Source organism: Sitophilus oryzae, unplaced genomic scaffold (assembly GCF_002938485.1).
Source record: "Sitophilus oryzae breed Bouriz unplaced genomic scaffold, Soryzae_2.0 scaffold_810_pilon_pilon, whole genome shotgun sequence".
Lineage (NCBI taxonomy): Eukaryota > Metazoa > Arthropoda > Insecta > Coleoptera > Curculionidae > Sitophilus > Sitophilus oryzae.
This window is the reverse complement of record NW_022147429.1, coordinates 4,563,575-4,582,222: the sequence shown is the minus strand read 5'-3', so window position 1 is coordinate 4,582,222 and position 18,648 is coordinate 4,563,575. Positions and strand designations below refer to the sequence as shown.

General features: G+C 34.2%; 1 protein-coding gene across 3 annotated transcripts in view; it reads right to left on the bottom strand.

Moving 5' to 3' along the window:
* Nucleotides 1-18,648, bottom strand: part of LOC115889109 (glutamate decarboxylase) — an 85,865-nt gene that overhangs the window by 21,667 nt on the left and 45,550 nt on the right. The gene's annotated exons all lie outside the window — the stretch shown is intronic.

The following is an 18,648-nucleotide window of genomic DNA, read 5'->3' as shown; positions in this document are numbered from 1 at the left end:
GTAGATTTTAGTGGCGAAAAACCCATATAGGATTTTTTGGAGAGATGAATCCGCCACATAAGTATAGACATTTTTTAATGTTCAAAAAGTGGCGGTCCCTCAATAACTGCACAAAAATCTAGAAATCTAATGCCCCCTCGGTGACAAAAATATTAAAATTTATCATTCTTTCGTTAATTTTATTTATTCCATAAACGAGCGTTACTATTACTTTCTAAACAAAACTATCCATTGTTATATGCTCAATATGCGCCACATATCAATTCTAACCATATTTCATTATAGATTTATTCTACCACGTTGCCTCAGTTCTTCGTTCACTACTTATAGGAATATTAGATCTAATTATAAATAGCCAAACCTTAGCTGCTCGCACCGATGACATCTTGGATAATTATTGTTGGTGGTTGGAATATTTGGTGTTCAGCAGCAAAAAAAATAGTACACCACAATACACCAAAACCGTTAATTGAAGAAGTAATTTTTATCATTTAGGGTTAATCCGTAGATTTACGGATTTTCGGTACAGTATGTTAATAATGACAAACATAGTTCTGAGAGGTAATTTAAACATTAATAACATACTTTTGGAACAAGTGCATATAAAAATACTTAGGACATAAGTTCGATATTACACGGGAAATCAGACACACGAAATTTCGATATTACACGGGAAATCAGACACACGAAATTCTACGCAGAATAGGTTTGTCGTGGGCGGCTTTCGGTAAACTAAAGCATATATTGAGATCTGATCTTCCAATATGTTTAAAAAGAAAGATCTTTAACCTTGTGTGTAACTTTTAATTTAACCTGTCCTCATGTATGGAGCTGAAACACTTAGTTGGACAAAAAGAACATACATAGAAAAGGTTATGCAACGGTAAATGGAAAGATCCATGTTGGGAGTTACACTTAGGGATAAAATACCCAATCATACTTCACGAAATCGAACAGGAGTAAGGGATGCGGTGATATCTGTCTCACATCTTAAATGGAATTGGGCAGGACATGTGGCTAGGATAACAAAGATGGAATTGGGCAGGACGATGGACAAAGATACTTGTGGAATGGAGACCAAGACACGAGGCCTATAGAAGCAGAGGACGACCTCCTAGACGATGGACAGATGATATTAAGAGAGTGGCTGGAAACAGGATTCAAGTGGTATAAAATAAAAAGAAATGGCTAGAGTTGAGGGAGGCTTTTGTTCAGCAGTGGACGGAATAAGTTAAATGATGATGATGATGTTCACGGTAATAGTACCGATTTTCTATTACTAAACAATTTAATACAATATAATCGAATAAAAACGGCGTCAGCGATGGCTATGAAATGAAAATCGCTGTCATTTTATATGTAAAATTATATGGGGTATGTTATCGATTGTCATTTCCAAGCCAACTGGACGCCGTTTTTTCGATCATACGGTATAATATTATATGATTAAACAAAGAACTGAGTCAGACTTGGCTTGGAAATAAAGATCGATGTTATATCATATACAAGATATTATGGTAAATGTCAATAGTCTTCATTGCCAAGTTGTTAATTCTATGTTTAACACGAATACATTTTCAAAACATAAATGCGGGTTTTTCATCCAAAGATATTTTCGTCAAGCGTATAACATAGATTACACATTTTAATATGGCAACACTTTCGCTTTCAGTCTTCGATATGCTTCCGCTGGGCGAATTAGAGAAAACAAGTAAGTGTTTTATGCGTTGGTCGCAGAAGGAATAGTAGCTCTGCCATACATCATACATCACTTGAGACGTAAGAGGAAGTCAAATAAGCCTTGTCACGAAATCGCCCATTAGGGTGCACACTTTACTTTTACACTAGACGTGCGTTTACACGGACGTGCGTTTCGCGTAGGCTCTCTTCGATGTCATATGGGAAAGCGGAGAGGTACCTCAGGACTTTTGCAACGCAAATATAGTGAATATATTTAAGAACAAAGGAAGTGTATCAGACTGCGGAAACTAAAGGGGAATTTCACTCTTGGCTATCGGCGGAAAAATTCTTCCAAAAATTATGTCAAACCGCCTGCACCCACATATAGAAAAAATCCTTCCAGAATCGCAAACGGATTTTCGCACTAACCGCGGCACCGTCGATTCCATATTTTCCATCCGCCAACTACAGGAAAAAGTAAAAGAACAGCAGTCTAAACTTTATGTTGCATTCATCGACCTAACAAAAGCCTTCGACTCTGTGAACAGAGATGCACTTTGGGCAATTATGAAAAAGTTCGGAGTACCCAACAAATTTCTTACAGTGTGTAAAAGCCTCCATAACAACAACCAGTCAAGAGTGTGACATCATGGATCACTAAGCGATCCCTGACAAATACAAGTGTTAGGCAGGGATGTGTCTTAGCGCCTCTCCTATTCAACATATTCATGGCAGCGCTCTCCATTATAGTGGACAGCAAACTGCAGGAGAGAGGATTGGGCATTAGATACAGATATGATGGCGGTCTGTTCAATATAAAAAGACTCAGGGCAAAAACACGTACAAAATTCATCACAGAACTTCAACGAACTGACGATTGTGCTCTAGTTGCAAAAACTGTACAGCAATTACAAGAAATGTTGAACACATATACCTGGGCATACGAGGCTTTGGGCCTTAAGCTAAACATCGACAAAACTAAAATCAGGTGCACTCCTCCGGAAGATCACAACAATGCTATAAAAATCGGAGAAGAACTACTGGAATATGTAGCGGAATTCAATTATCTCGGCAGTTTGATTTCGGAAAAGGCCAATATCGACTCTGAAATTCAGCACTTTAGCAGCGATTCAAGCGATTAGCAGCGCTTCAAGAGTATTCTGGAAATTAAAAGACAGGGTTTTCTACAACCATGACCTGAGCACAAAAACGAAACTTGCAGTGTACCGAGCAATAATAATCCCCACCATGTTATATGGGAGCGAAACCTGGGTGCCGTACCGCCGACACATGAACGCATAACAAGTTGCAACAGAGACACCTTAGACAACTCTTAAGAATCAAAGTGTTCCATCACGTCTCAAACGTATCGGTTCTTGAAAAAGCTAACTGCGAGAGTATTGAAGTCATGGTTACAAAATCCCGACTAAGATGGGCTGGTCACGTATGCAGAATGCAAGAAAACCGCATACCAAAATCACTGCTTTACGGTGAGCTTGTAGACGGTAAGAGGAGGCCAGGTGGACAACTCAAAAGGTACAAGGACATTTTCCACGAAAACTTAAAGGGGATTAATGTGCAGAATGAGTGGGAAGTAGCAGCTCACAATAGAATTCAATAGAGAAGAATTGTAAACTCAGTTAACAGCGAGAACCAAAAAGTTAAGAGGCAACAAAGCAATGAGATTTTTGAATGTCCCGAGTGCGGTAGACAAATAACATCACGTATCGGGCTTTTCAGTCACAGAAAAGCTCATGAAAGAAAATGCCTTGCGTGACCATCTTCTGATGCGTGTCAAATACTCGTCAGCGAGTAATGGCAGTATGTATGTATGTAGACGTGCGTTTCGCTAACTATGTTATTAGCATCATCAGCAGATGATTAAAACTGATAAAAACAGAAGTTTTAATATAAAGATAAGCCAAATCGCGATAAAGTTAGGCGACGAAACGCGACCTTGACCTGCTTCGAACTATTCTCCAAATAGTGTAGAGGGTGTATAGGGCGTGTATTAGAATAATTTTGTCTGACGAAAATTTTTATTTTTCAATATATTATGGTGCGTTTAGACTTGAGCACGCACGAACTGAGCGTGCGCGCACGGCATTCGTTCGCGCTCTCGGCTCCGTTCAAATTAAAAACTTATTTTTCGACGAATGAAGTGTTCCATTTGTGCGCGCAGAGCAGAGTTCTATTGGCGAAAATAATGGACAACCAAGAAATAGTCGACGCTGCAGTCATTGTTATGCACAGCTTAATTATTAAAAAGGAGAAAAAACGAAAACATTGTCGCTGGTGGCAAACCCAAATTTTTAGAAATCGATATAATTTACTGCAACAACTTAGTGTCTGAGAAGGGCTATGATCAGTTCAAAAACTTTACAAGAATGACCAGGCGCGACTTTGAATATTTACAAAATTTAATAATACCAAAAATTACGAACAAAAGATACAAATTTTAGAATAGCAATTTCATTAATATCGACATATTCAATATTAATTTTATTTACAAGGTCTTGCCATGCGTTTTTTTTGATTTTTTAATAATACAAAGAATGTTTAACATCCCATAATATAGACAACTTTTCATATTTTTCAGTTAATAATAACGAAGATTCATTGATCCACTCCATAATTTTAATAAAGAAAACGAAAAAAAATCACACACGCACGCACGAACGCAGACAAAACAAATTGTCGGTGCAAACTGAGCGTTCGTGCACACATAAAATCCCTTTGAGCACGGACCAAAAACCGACACCAGACGGATCACGTTCGCTGCTGCTCGCTCACAGACAGATTCAGAGTGAGCGTGCGCGCACAGCCGTTTACACTTGAGCATTCGCGGAGGATCAGTGCGTGCGTGCTCAAGTCTAAACGCACCATTATATTGAATCAGCTTTATTTCTTGAAAATTTTATGCAATAGTCGGGAAAACACTATTTGTAATAAATTATAACAACTGAGCACATAAGTAATTTCTTATATATCATATAAATGTAAAAAAAAATGTAAGACCGCAAGAATCTTGCATGCCTGGTCTTGGCCTTACGTACGTTTTGCACTCTGGTCTTGGTCTTACGTACGTCTTGGCCTTTCAGCTCAAATGCTAGTTTTGGTCTTGGTTTTGCTAAGGTTGTTCATCCCTAAAGTATTGAACTAGCAGCCGCCACTATCTTTAAACTAGTCTAGATAACAAAACTGTTATAAATAACCACAAAACTATCTATCATCGTCGTTTTCAACTCCATCTCAGGACTCTCCCCTTCACCCACGCCCCGCTTTTTTCAATATCCGCCGTTTTTTCGTCTGCCTGCCCCGATAATCGGGAAAAAGCGCATTCCCGCATTCCCGGCCGGCTTTATCGGTCAGAGGGGGAGCTTTAATCCCGTGTGGGACCCGCTGCCGCCGTCTGGCATAGGCACGCGTTAGGGGCCCCGTTGTAGTAGTGTCCTTAATTACGCCACTCTCCACCGAAATCGGGGCGGAAAGTGGAGCGCGGGGGCGTTAATTTCGAGGGGTATGTTGCACGGGTTTGAAAGGGATGTTAAGAAATATGATGTCATGTTTGTTATATGAAAAAGAACACTCTCTTTTTCATATTTTTGGCAATTCGACTCAGAGTCACAGAAAAATACAGAGCTAAAAAGAGAATAACAGTTTAATAGGTAGCAGTCGGAAGTATGTATCTCTTAAACAAAAAATACTAGCAGGAAGATCTCCAATAAATACCGGGGAATTGGATTAGAAAAAAATATGCATCTAGAATTTAAAATCGTCTAAGTATGAGTTTTAAATCTAGTCCAGGAAACCTATTTTTAGTTACATGGTGCTCGTGGAACAAAATACCCCAGAGCTAAATTTTTGTGGTTTGTTAGGTACTGTTGTATAGGTTAACATACCAAAAGTCCCCATCTCTCTGACCGTGCATTTAGTGGCTCCAATTTAAACCAGTGGCGTGTAGAGGAGGCTGAAATTCTCTAAATCTATTTCGTTGTTCAAATTCTTGGTTTATTCAAGGTTTATTACCGGGTGCGTCTCAAAAATGGCTGATCCCTATAACTTTTTTTTTATTTTTTCAGGTAAAAAAACGAGATTTGGTATGTTAGAATGTGACATAAATTAGGATCGATTGCCGCATTCAATTATTTTCCGTCACTTCCTGTTTTACTGGAAATTACTGGAAACAACTTTTTATTTTTAAATGACACCCTTGGTATTTTTTAATTAATTTGATAGAAAATGACATTCTGATTGGAATGACACTCGGAATGACATATCATATGTCAACTTTTGACATTTTCAATTTAAAAAATAGCGTTTAAATTTTAATTCGAATCTTCCGATATGCTTTAAAATCTTCCTGGTAGCATTTGTTTGTCTAAGATATTCCCAATTTATACTTTTCAAAGTGTCACACTGAATGAAGGGACTCGAGGTTTTTTAAATAAAACTTTACGTATGTTGCGAGTAAAAATTCAAGGCCGTGACACACGGCCTTGAATATCTTAACCCCGCTATCTCGTGATAATCTACCCCGATAAAAAATAATCTTGTGGCAACACTGGGTAACGATCTATGCCATACGCGGCTAACAAAATCACTTTAATAAATTTGATACTGTACCAACCTTGATTTCATGCATATTTTCATCGATAGGTTTGTAGCTTCTGAATAACGGTCTAGGGATGGCATATAGCTCATTTGCCAGCTCAGAATTAGAATTTAGTAGTAACTCCAAATTCTAATTCTGTATTTAAGTATTAATTCAAATCCTGCATTTTCATTGGAGGACACTGTCATATTTATTTCAAACCAATAATCAACGAGAATATTTTTATAATTTAACAAAATTACTGTAAATCACTATATTTAATAAATTGTTTGTAATTGAGCTGTAATTTCTGTATTATTAATCCGATAAATGATGGAGATAAACAATTATTGTGATTGATTAAAATTTTATTTTAAGATAAAACTTTTGTTAACAGCATTCTGAGAATTCAAATAATGAATTGAATAATGACAAGACAAGTGAGATGTCTAAAAAAGACAGCGATTTAGAGTGACAATTTAGTTATGTAAAATTTAGAGTGACAATTTTTATTATGCAAAAGAAATACATATACTATGAGTTTACTGGCTGCCTAACGATTAACATTAATTTAAAAATAAATCCCCAACATGAATAATGAATAAGACATTTAAACCACACAAAACAAATTGTTGGTTAATAGCAGTCTGGTAGCACTTAGTAGTAGTCAGAGATATAGATATAGTAATATCAAAGGTAATATTTTGGCTTAATGGCGACAGCTATCAGGCCGGGTTATAGAATTTTACGGTTTTTAACAAAAATTAATCAGACGATCCGAAGTTCTCTCCGAAGTTAAAGTTCAAGAAAAAAGTAAAATCAAAATATTTTAACATACTTCCTTTTTACTGCCAATGCTAATCTGGACGAGTCATAATTTGTTTAAACGGAATCCGAACCGCGGTTCTCAGACAGACTTAGGTAGTGTCTAAATCGACTCTAATTCACGACTTTTCCGATCTCATGCGGCGTGAATGAGAAGCATATCTCCAGACTAGTAGCATATCACAGCGTATCTATAGAGACCTACATATATCAAACCACACCACTTCGAAAATGTCCACCTTCACCCGTCCAATTATCCACAACGTCTAAAATTACTTAACTTCGGTAATAGATTGGGAACTGCTGTTTTGACGTAGCTGAGCCGTTGCATCCCAAGTAACAACTATACCCAAATGTAGAAACTCATTTTTGTAAATCCATATCCGGCAAAACATTTGTCTCCCATGTCCTCTCTCCATCACTATTAAAATCGTACACTCCCAGCTCCATAAACGTCATTTCGCATCAGGCCGCGCCGGAATAATCACACCCGGAGCCGGCTAATAGCCCGGAGCCGGATGGCGTTGTAATCCTCCTAAGTCCCGGATTGTCCCGGACGGTTCCCCCCGGCGTGGAGCTTACGGCCCCCTTCATATACTCCCTCCTGATCAGTAGCGCCGCCAGGATTTATTTTGAAGGTAAATTGATGGACAATTATAATCAAATATATAAATACTAAATTTATTTCGATATTTAACAATATGAATAAATAAAATAAATAAGTTATATTGTTTTGAGAAAATCGAAACAAAACCTATCCGATCCTGCAGTTGTATACCGAGCAAACGTGAAGAAAAAAATAAATGAATACTGGTTTTTTTTCATTGCCTAGAGAAGTAGCCAATTATTATAATAGAGCTCACATAACAAAATATGAATATCGTTACACCAATAGCAATAGTAGCTAATATACAGGGGCTCCCAGACATAACTGCAAGTATTTTAACTGGTAGTAATAGTTCGCCCCAAAAACAAGCCCATGAGGTTTTTTGTGCGAAAAAAAATTGTTGGAAATTTTATATTTTTCTTGATATTTTTCGGAAAATATTGAAAAACTTTTGAGTGTCGCTTGTTCAGTTTCGGGAAATTTGTTTATAGTGCTTCGAAAGAATACAATGTTGCCACCTGCTACGTTATCCACATTCTGTAAGTTATAAGTAAAAAAAATCTTTAATTTCATTCATTGTAGATATTTTAAGTACTGTAAATTACTATTATGTAGGTATAGTGCAACGGTCTATTATTTTAAATGCCTTTTTTTTAGCGATGGGAACTATCGAATGAATTAGACTATCGAATGGTTACTGAATGAATGATTTCAACTATCGAATAGTTTCATTCGAATAAAATCATTCATTCATTTGTATACTAAAGCATATGTGACAACCTCGCCGTGCGACTATATGGTTATCGTTAAGTCACGACTATCGAATGCTTTAGATAAATGAAATTTAGTATTCGTTTGATTTTTGTCTGCATCAGTGCATTATTAGTTCTTCCAAATTTTTATAACTTGCCTTCTAAATACTGTGCTATTTTTGCGTTTATTAAAATATTTAAAATACTAAAGTAGTAATGTTTTTTTTAAATTGACGATTGTGTACGTGTGCAGGTGGTCAAATTTTTTCCGAAAATTTGTGTGATTTTCCGATCTTTCAATTATTTAATTTTATACGGTATATGGTCTATTTTTTTAATGGGAAATTTTGAGAAGTAACAATTTTTAAGAGAGATGAGGTGAACTTACAATTAATTTTAAAAATACATATATATTTGTATTTTAGAGGTTTTAGTAATATAAATTAGTTGGAACTTAATAATCATATTTAAGTAATGTGGTAATGTGGTTAAGTAAATGGTTATCGAACTCAAATTTTGGGATAAGAAAATTAAATTGATTGATTAGTTTTACACGTGCCAATTTAAAAAAAAAGTTAACGATATTTGTATTTTGTTTATGCTAATTCTCTTACATGTAGATTTTTGCGAAGAAATATTTCATTTATTTTTTAAAGTAAATGCCAGTAAAACCAAATATTATTTTTAAATTCTAATACAAAGTAATAAAAAGTAATAAACATATATAATTTTGATTTCTAATTTTTTATTTATATTTTTCTTCTATTACACTGCATGCTTAGAAAATTAATAAATGTTTATATTTCATGATTTTAAAATTTGTTGTTAATATAACAAATTAGTTCTGTAATTATTATTATTTAATAAACCAACGTTGCCAAAAAAATTGGAGACTATATTATTTTTAAATAGGATCTAATATAAATAATTTTGACTTCTAAGTTGTTGTATATATTTTGCTACTACTTAAAAAAATGTTTATATTAAATGATTTTAAATTTTGGTGTTAATAGGTAAAACAAATTTACTGTTATTATTATTTATTAAACCAGTTTTGCTTAAAAACATTAAAAATCATTTTCCTACATCCAAAATAAAAAGTATTATTGCAGTGTAACAACAGAATATTAATAAAAAAAATGCAAAATATATAGTCATACCACAGGTCATACTATCACTAACTAACTATAATACCAAAGAATAATATTCTTTGCTAATACCAACTAAGACGAATATACGGCAACAACGCCGTTCATAATGTATTTTCTGTGTAAATACTAGCACCTCAATAAAAAAATAATGTCCTTTATCTTTATCTGACTCAAAATCAAAGATGCCGGGTTTTTTCATACCATTGCCACCGACCGCCGACTGCTGTCGGGTTTCTAGGAAAGAAACCTACGTCGCCGGGCGACAACTAAAATCCAGTTTATATTTTATTATAATCGATCCTGACGAATAAATGAATTTTACAAATGAATGAATTTTATAAATGAATGGTTTTAGCTGCCGAATTAATATATTTCAATGCAAATGACGCATCTATTCGATATTTTTATTCGAATAGTTTTCGACGAATGTTTTCTTACTAGCTATCGAATTATTCGAATGAATTGCAACTATCGAATGTTTCGATAGTATTCATTCGATAGTTCCCACTACTACTTTTTTTACAGTTTAGTAAACTGAAATAATGAAACTCTCAAGTAATGAACAATTATAGCAGCTTTTTTTGCCATATTACGAAATATTTTCAATCGTTTTCATCAAATGTTATAACGTATAAATATTTTGATAATGCTTACTCTTAATAGTATTTTATATCCAGCATATTATGTGCGTTTAGACTTGAGCACGCACGAGCTGAGCATTCGTTCGCGCTCTCGGCTCCGTTCAAATTAAAAACTTATTTTTCGACGAATGAAGTGATCCATTTGTGCGCGCACAGCAGAGTTGTGTTGGTGAAAATAATGGACGACCAAGAAATAGTCGAGGCTGAAGTCATTGTTATACACAGCTTAATTATTAAAAAGAAGAAAAATCGAAAACATCGTCGCTGGTGGCAAACCAAAAACTTTACAAGAATGACCAGGCCCAACTTTAAATATTTACAAAATTTAATAACACCAAAAATTACGAATAAAAGATACACATTTTAGAATAGCAATTTCATTAATATCGAAATATTCAATATTAATTTTATTTACAAGATTTTGCCATGCGTTATATTTTTTTGATTTTTTAATAATACAAAGAATTTATTATTATTGCCATAATATAGGCAACATTTCATATTTTTCAATTAATAACGAAAGGAATGCAGACAAAAAACATTTAAATAAACAACAATATATTTTATACGTCGACTTGACGAGTACGTCACCGCAAATCGCTCCGCCCACTCATTTTATTGGATACTTGCAAATTTATCGAATTTTTATTGATGGGACGCGTTGTTTAATTTTTTACGAAAAACATGGAGAGAATATCGTTTATCCTCTCACGGATACCCCGTAGCTACAGAACGGACAGACGTGCTGTATGTAATGAGAAATAATAAATACAAATTCCTCAAACTGATGATCAAAGGCTAAATTTCAGCTTTATATTAAAAATTGTGACTCTACGTTTGTTTTAATGTGTTGCAAGAGGGTCTATCCCGAAAACCTCTCCCATGAGCACGCCACTGCTTGCATCTTCTGTCCGCTTCTTCGGATCGGCCGAGTCAATGCCGCGCAAACAGATGCTTTTGACGTGTGCAAGATCTCGGCTTTTTATTTCACAAGGGACCCGTGAAATGGTATCGTTTTGATGGCTTTGTTGTCCCGTCTGCCAGACTCGAGTATTTTTCACGATTCTGCCGTTGATGGATGAGGAGAGATATAACTTTTTGCTGAAACATGCCTAAGCAAACTTTTCCTTTATTTGGAAATCGCACAGGTTCAAGAGAAGTATGTTCTTTATGGAAACAATGAGATATAAAGCGAAAATACCATTTTTACATTTTTCAATAGAAAAGTAAAGTGTGGTCCAATAATTACGGATGTCGGCTGTTACTCTAGATATGTAGAGCTCTAAACAAGTCATATTTGGAGATAAACCGGCCAAAGGAAATCGCTGTAAATTATTTCCAATTTTGAAAGTTAGATGCAGGGAGACGTAAGAATAACACAAAATCGGAAACAACAATGTTCTCTTAAATTTTCGGAATTGAGGTGTAATGACAAACAATTCAACGACATTCTTCGACTAGTTACGTACTGTATTGTCAATGGTATATGTAATGGTACAAGTTATTTTTTGAAGTTATTTCTTAATTACTCGGTTATTAAACATATGATTGTGATATTTGGTATATGAACAACTTATTTTGAACTTAAATAAAATGTAAAATAGTTTTTTAAATAAACTACCAATACTATAATGGCAAATTACAAATAACATCATTTTTTTGAGTGACTTAAGCTTCATTCAGAACCTCGCAATTAATGGAATAAATTAGTGGTTTCAATTAGCGTAGAAGTTTGTTCCTTTAATTTTACAGTAAACATTCAGAACGTCAAAATTAGGGGTAGACATTTTCAATTAGTAGAAAAAGTAAACCTTAATTCAGAACCTCGTAATAAGTAAAATAAATTAGTGGTTTCAATTATTCCGGGTGTTGCATCGTCGAGCGGGACATAGGAAATCCCATGTAAATTTTAATGGAGTCAATTATTGACTTCCCTAGTTATTTTAGAGAATAATTCTATTTAGGTTTATTGAAGAGCACTAAAACCCACATTCAAAGGAATAACTTTAGATATTTTTGATTAGCCAGTTTACGAATTATCGCCGATTTCTTTTTAAATATTTCTCCTTTCTTATGGCCCTGTATTTACTTATGAGCACCAGTCAAGGTAAAAGATAACTGTCAAATGAAGTTGTCATTTCAGAAATTTATCTATTTAGTGCTTTATTATTATTATTAAAAACTCATACCTACATCGAAAATATTAGCCATGAATTACATTACCGAAGAAAAAGTATTGATGATTAAATGGTATTATCAAGGAAATAGTTATCAAAAGGTGTCGGACATGTTTGCTGCCTATGTATCCGAATAGACCGATACCTGGAAAATCTACAATCGCAAGGAATATCCAGAGATTTAAGACCACAGGTACCCTAATAAATAACTGCAGATGTGAAGCAAGGCTGGAACAAAGAGAAGATGCAAGAAATGATACCGACTTGGAAGTTTTATTGGGCGTGGAATTGAACGATGGAAAGATCAGCACAAGGAAACTTGAGGATGAAATAGGAATAGATCACACTACAGCGTTTCGAATTTTGAAACGACATAAATACTATTCCTTCAAATATGAAAACCAAAAGCAAGGGCTACGAGATGGGGACGAAATACGGCGGCAGGCGTTTTGATATGATGGAAAGAGCAAACACGGATAGGTAATTTTTAAAAAATATATGTTTCACTGACTAATGCATGTTTACCTTAAATAATGAACCCAATATTCAAAATTATCGATATTGGAACAAAGAAAACCAACACAAGTTTGTCCAAACAAGGACGCAATATCCACAGAAAGTAAATGTTTGGGCAGGGATATTCGGACACAATATTATCGGGCCATTATTTCTTACGCGAAATTTAAATGCAGAATATTATTTGGAACTACTCGAAAATCATATTTTAGTTAAGTTTGGTACCAAATGGATGGCTGCCCGGCACATAGTACCCTGGCTGTTCGGGAATATTTAGACCATAGTTTTAACAGGAGGGTCTCCTGATATTTTGCCAAATGATTTCTTTCTCTGGGGCCATTTAAAAAACAGGATATGCAAGGATAAAAATACCCAAATCTAGACGAGTTAAAAAATGCTATTTCTGCCGATTGCAATAGAATTTCAGTTAGTTAAAAGTTATTGGTTTGACGGAACGATGAACGAACCTAAACAAAACGGACGCCGACGCGTATGAACACTCGCCTTTAGATTTTTGAGGCTTGCCAAATTATAGGTTATAATTTTGTGTCAACTTATGTCAAATACCCTGCGTTTTGGAAGATGATGCATTTTGATTCGTGTTATTACGCGTTTTGTGTCTTTTGAAGTCAAGTGGAGGAAAGTTTGTTTTTGTGGCCGGCCGTAGCTCCAGTGTTAGTGTGTCGATCTGTGGAGCAGAAGGTACTGGGTTCGATCCCCAGCCAGTACGGTAGTTTTAACAGGAGGGCCTCCTGATATTTTGCCAAATGATTTCTTTCTCTGGGGCCATTAAAAAAACAGGATATGCAAAGATAAAAATACCCAAATCTAGACGAGTTAAAAAATGCTATGTCTGCCGATTGCAATAGAATTTTAGTTAGTTAAAAGTTATTGGTTTGACGGAACGATGAACGAACCTAAACAAAACGGACGCCGACGCGTATGAACACTCGCCTTTAGATTTTTGAGGCTTGTCAAATTATAGGTTATAATTTTGTGTCAACTTAGGTCAAATACCCTGCGTTTTGGAAGATGATGCATTTTGATTCGTGTTATTACGTGTTTTGTGTCTTTTGAAGTCAAGTGGAGGAAATTTAATATCTAGATATTTGATAAGTGGACGGAATAAGCTAAATGATGATGATGATAGTCGTGGAATCGTTGTCAATTGCTCTTGCTTTTTGTTATAAAACTAAAGCCAAAATAAGTGCAAAAAAAACGAACAAAGGAAATTATTGTTTTAAACATTAACAAATACATTTGTTAGACAACAGTAATTAAAATAGTGGCCTTTAATTTCATTAGATCTTCATTAATATCAAGATGGCTCTGATATACACCACCCTGTATACCAAAAATATATTCACTACTGGATTGAAGTCTGAAAAATCTCCTCTTACGATGTTTATCCTTTGGCGAGGATTAAGCCTAATCCAATAGGTCGCGTGTCTCTGTCAAAGGGGGAGCTAGCGTCGTCGGCGTGCTCAGGCATCCGCGAATAACGTCTTTGTTTCAAGTCCACCGGCATTCAATTATTCTGAGCAATAGCCCGGCATAATGGACGATTGATCGGTTGAAGTTGAAAGATACAGGCGGATTTCGATGTTTGATGGCGTTTTCCATGCGGCAAATACGCAATTTCCTGGTGCGAAGTGGGGATGGGTGTGTGGGCCACAAAGAAAAAATTGTACCGATCAATATGTTGCCAACATTCTTTAAATAAAGTTATACCATGTAGTAAAAAGAGATATTGGCATCTTTGCTGAATAAAAAGAAGTTAATTTTTAATGTTTTTTATTAACTTTACAGAGTTTGGCAAGTATTTTTGTTGACTATCACTATACTATACCATATAAAATAATAACGTATATAAGTTGTATTCCAATTTCATTAATAGTGACATTTTTGCAGATAAATTAGCGTCGAAAAAATATATGACAATCGTAACCTTAAAAGTTGTGAAAAATTATAGTAATTTAATTTTAGTTTTAAAAAAGTATCATAATACAGACATCAATAATATTAAAAATAAATCACCACTAAACAAGAATCCGAAAAAACATTAAAAAATTATACTAATGGCTGGCAAATGTTAGTTTTGTGTCGAGATTTCTGTATGTAATAAGAGTACAATGTGTTTATAATGTACTGAACAAAGAGAGAACAGTAAACACGCTGCCAAACGTATAAAATAAACCGAGAAACTGTGTACATTGCTAAGAGACATGGAAGGGGATATAGCAAATTTGTCGCAGTCGACCGGTCGACCCAATCAATACCTCTGTACTTAAAGTTCTAGGGAAAGGTGTGCATCATGCATTCAGCTTCACGATTTACGTCTCGTGATTTGTGATACTTTATTTGTTTATTTATTACGAGTCGTAATTTTCCCTATTGCTTGTAAATATTTAAGTGCAAGTTAGAACCATTTGCGCTTTTGGTAAAAATAAGTGGAATTAAGTTGGTGTTCGGCAGTGGTCGCGCTATTAGAATTCAAAAATCGATATTTCGAAATCTATTAGAAACAATTGATTGTAGTTTTTTCAAAAACTTTCTTAACATTTCCGCTATGTTTTCTTTGCAGACCGCATGTGAAAATCTTTATAAATAAAAAAGTTACAAGATTGCTGAAAATTGCTATGCACTAAAAGTAAATGAATGAGTTGTTTAAAATTTTTGAATTGCAAAAATAACCTTATCGAATGTGTCGTATTTAAATATATTGTAAAAGATCCGGTCTTCAAAATAAAAGTTTAAATGTCTAAAGTGATTCTTAAGTTATGGCGTGTTATGTGTTAAAAAGTTGAGTTTTTAAATTATCGCGATTACTGACATTTTATCGTTATAAAAAATGAACAACCTAACGATATCCTTATAATTTCATTTCAGATGCTCAGAAACATATCTAATGATTTTATCTAGTTATCTTTTCGAAAAAAAATCGTTTAAAAATAAGCGGTTTACGAACGTGATTTTACTTTACGTGATAGAGAAAGGCGTACCGGCAACGCCGCGCCGCAACAGCTCACGGTCGCATTTCTCTCACTCCGACTTAATAAGATCCCTATGCGCTTGACCTCCACACATGTATATACCGACCCAAAAGTAACAGTTGCCAGCATGGTATACAGAAATTTTAAGCTCTTTGGTTTTAACACATTAGGTAGTAAATTATATTTTGAAGTTAAATTTTAAATACAATGTAGGATTTATCAGAACCGTTTTTAATAGAAATGTTGTGGTAGTAGTTATACATTGTAAATAGTGTTCCTTGACTCATTTTATTTTTTTTTTTTGCTTATTTAGAAAAACTTACGTATAGTATAACTGATATACTATTATTAAAATAAAAAATTAAGTCTAACAAATTACATTTTCACTAAATATTAACATGTGTGTCGTTTTTAATGTGCTTTTAGGAGAAATGGGTACAACTACCTAGTTTTAAAATCTAGGAGCACGGCAGTGCCCCCGCCAACTCCGGCACAGCCGTACCATCCTTTCCTCGAGGCAACGAAGCGAGAATATAGATTGCCAATTTATCTAGTATTTATACCTCATAGTTTATGAATTATCGATTGTCAAATTTTTGTCAAAATTTCGACACTGAATCAATGACACATCATAAAAATTCCAAGGTACTTCTAGAAAGAAGCATTGCCTGGAAACCTATATGGTAAAATTTTGACAAAATAATTTAATAATAACTAAGAACACCTCCTACCTAAAATGTTTCCCCAAAAAAAAAACAATTTTAGAGGTTACTAGTTTATTTGGTTGCCTAAAAAATACATATAATGCCCTTTAAACGGATTTGACATAATTATCAACTTGTCAATGAGAAATAGTAAAAAAACAGTTTTATTAAATTTGGACCTGGTCGTCGCGCGTCGGCGTCGAGACACTACTGGTATGTTTTTGAATTTGAAAACAGAATTGACATCTATGGATATACAAACGCCTTCAACATCAAAAGGTAAAAAAAAAATTAAATTGTTTTATTACTTTCATTTGCTCTCCTGGATATTTTTAATCAATATAAGCCATCTCTTTATTTCTGTAATAATTATAATAACTTGGCAATTGCACGAAACCATAATTGTAAAAGAATATTACACCATTTCCATTACTAAGTAAATCTAAACAGTGCACTTAAGAATAAAGTATTTTAATTAGTAGAATATGAGACCGTGCAATGGCCAAGTTATTATAATTATTGCAGATATAAAGAGATGTCTAATATTGATACCAACAATTTATAACAAAATGGTTAAATAGGTGCTTCAAGCTTCAATAGAAACTAAATGAAATAAACTGACTTAGTTTTACATGAGATCTCACAACTTTTTGTAATGGAAGAATTATATTGTGAGACTTGGCATTTTTTACATTCTAAGTTTTTGATGGGAATAATATTTACAGTTTAACTTTTAGGTAAGATACACTTATGAACTCCAATATTGCCTGTACTATTGCTACTATAAGTTCCTCTTTAAATAATATTTGTTTTGTTTATCAATAGTATATATGTTTTTACTCAGTATAATGTTGTCATATCATGTAAATATTTGATTAATATCAAAACGTTTAACGCCGTACCTAAAACGAAGTGGCAACAATACGTGTTTACATCAATTGCGTATTATTAGTATACGACGAATTTATTTAAGTAAAATATTTTATGTAAAGAAGAAAGAAATTTTTGTACAATAATTTATAAGATTTTTTTTCTAAACGCAGAGCCTTGTGACCATCAGACTTGGTTAAATTTGAAATTGAATGCAATCAGCAGCCCTTTATGTTGTCACTAAAAATCAACAGCTATTGCGTTCATCCCAAGAGATGACACGTGCCAATGAGGGCTTCGCGTGGGGGTTATTTTGCAGGAAATTTGCGCCAGTGTTCTCGATATTATGATTTTCATTTCTGTTATGTCATACATATAATTTTTAAAAACATATTTTTTGCTACATACAAAAGAGTAAAATAATAGTTATTTTTTATACAAGATGATAAAATGGTATTTTATCGTCGACCGAAAAGATTAATTCACGAGCGATGAAATCGCGAGTGAATTAATTTCGGGAGACGAGAATGCAATTTTATCGTCGTATATAAAACAATATTTTTTTCCATAGCGAGTTACGTTTTAAAAAATATTCAGAAATTATTATTTCGAGGAATTTATTACGAGTAGAAAAAATATTGTGCTGGGTTGGCGTTGGTTTCTATGTAATTTGACAAATAAAGCTGTCTCTTTTGTTGTCAGTTTTGAGTCAATATTTTTTAATTCCCTTTTGTGTCGATTGCAGATTGAATTGGAGCCAGAAATGCCTCAAAACGAAATAAGTAAATTACCAACAGATATTCAGGCTGAAGCGACAAACGCCATATCCAAACTACTTCCATTTAAATCCCGAATAACTTTTTCGGAAGGAATACAAAAATTTTTAAAAAAGGAAGCAAATAAAAAACGTGCGAGAAGAAATACATTTTTTAACCTATCCTCCCTTAAATAGGATAAATATCCCTTGTAGTGATGGGCAAAACTGTTATTTTTAGATAACAGTTGAAACTGTTATAGTTATTTATAAAAAAACAGCTTAAAATAACAGCTTAAAAATAACAGGTTTCTTTATTTTATTGCTAAATATCTGAAAGAAAAAGAGGCGGTCACCGCCAAGCGTATTAAAGCAGTTGCAAGT